Raw genomic sequence first — 1,410 nt, 5'->3', positions numbered from 1 at the left:
GGGTCTCTTTATTATGTTACCCCAGCTGCCCTGGAACTCACTATGTAGACCAGGCTGGGCTTGAATTTAGATCCACCTGCATCTGCCTCCTGAATGCTGTGATTAAAGCTGTGTGCCCTGCTGGCGTGAATGCTTTTAAAAGACGCTTGTTTCTGCTTCAAGAAGGGTGAGACAGGGAGGAACATAATTCCTCGTAGGCTGTGATATAATCAGATAGTGTTTAATCCAATGCAAAACACAAGAGGACAGGTGCAACCCTCTTCCCCTTTACTCCTGTCTCTATGTGAAGCTGGGACTCTGAGGCCCCAGGGATGCCTGGAGGCGGGCTGGACACCTGGTGGTCTACACTCCAGTTCTCATAGGGTCCAGACTAGACTCATTTCGCTATCTTGGCTACTCAAGACTTCCCAAATAGAATGCTCAGCTACCTATTCCTGTTTCTCAGAAGGTCAAGGTTGAAGAATCTGTCTTCTGTTTTTTGCCAAATTGCTCCCACTTCCTGCCACACTGCTCCCCTCTCTCTGCCCAGTGAAACCCAACCACCCTTCAAAGCCTAGCTCAAGTGTCACCTCTTCCCTTGGTTGGAATCAGTCTTTCCCTCCCTAGCATGCCTTGGTTTGGTACTGTCTCTCATTACTTCTTGGTGCAGTGAGTAGAGCTCTTCGGTTTCCTCTTGTGAGCCTGGGCACAGTAGCAGTATTCGTGGTAATCGTAACTCCTTTCAGATCAGGACTTGTGATGACAGCTGCCAGATGGGCTCACCTTATGTCCCACCCTCTTTCGGACTTTACCCATGATCTCATTTAATCGCCAGGCACGTCTCGGTAGACAGATACTACTAGTATCTTCCTGTTACACAGGAGCAAAGGGTGGTCAAGAGAGGTGAAGCATCTCTCTCCAAGTCACACAACCAGGATCACACAGTTAGCATACAGCACAGCTGGGCTTGCCATATGCCACAGCTGGGGCTCTAATCACTGGACCAGCTTCTGTGTGGCTCTCTGACTTCCTGGCCCAGCGTCTGGGGAGAGAACAGAATACATGGTGTGCTTCCAATAGTTTCGGGGGGTTCACCCACACCCTCCCCCCAAAGCCCACCCACCGGTCAGGCTTCACCGGATTGCGGTCTAGAAGCAAACACGGCTGTGACCTGGGCTAGAAGCACGCTCAAGCCGGAGCCTGAGAGGGAGTCCCAGGCTGAAGAGCTCCCACTGACCCATCCATACAAGCTCGTGGCTCTGGAACACTGGAGCAGCGTCCCGGGTCCCCAGTCCCAGGAATGTGGGAGGGCTAGGCGGGCAGGGAGGGGGCGCTTCCTCCGGCCGCGGGAGGGGAGACGCCAGAGCGTGCACCGGGCTCGCCACCGCCCACTCCCCGCCCGCCGCCAGCTCGCTGGGGGCGGGGGCCGCG

The sequence above is a fragment of the Mastomys coucha genome, unplaced genomic scaffold, assembly GCF_008632895.1.
Source record: "Mastomys coucha isolate ucsf_1 unplaced genomic scaffold, UCSF_Mcou_1 pScaffold15, whole genome shotgun sequence".
In the NCBI taxonomy this organism is placed as follows: domain Eukaryota; kingdom Metazoa; phylum Chordata; class Mammalia; order Rodentia; family Muridae; genus Mastomys; species Mastomys coucha.
This window is presented reverse-complemented; position numbering follows the sequence as displayed.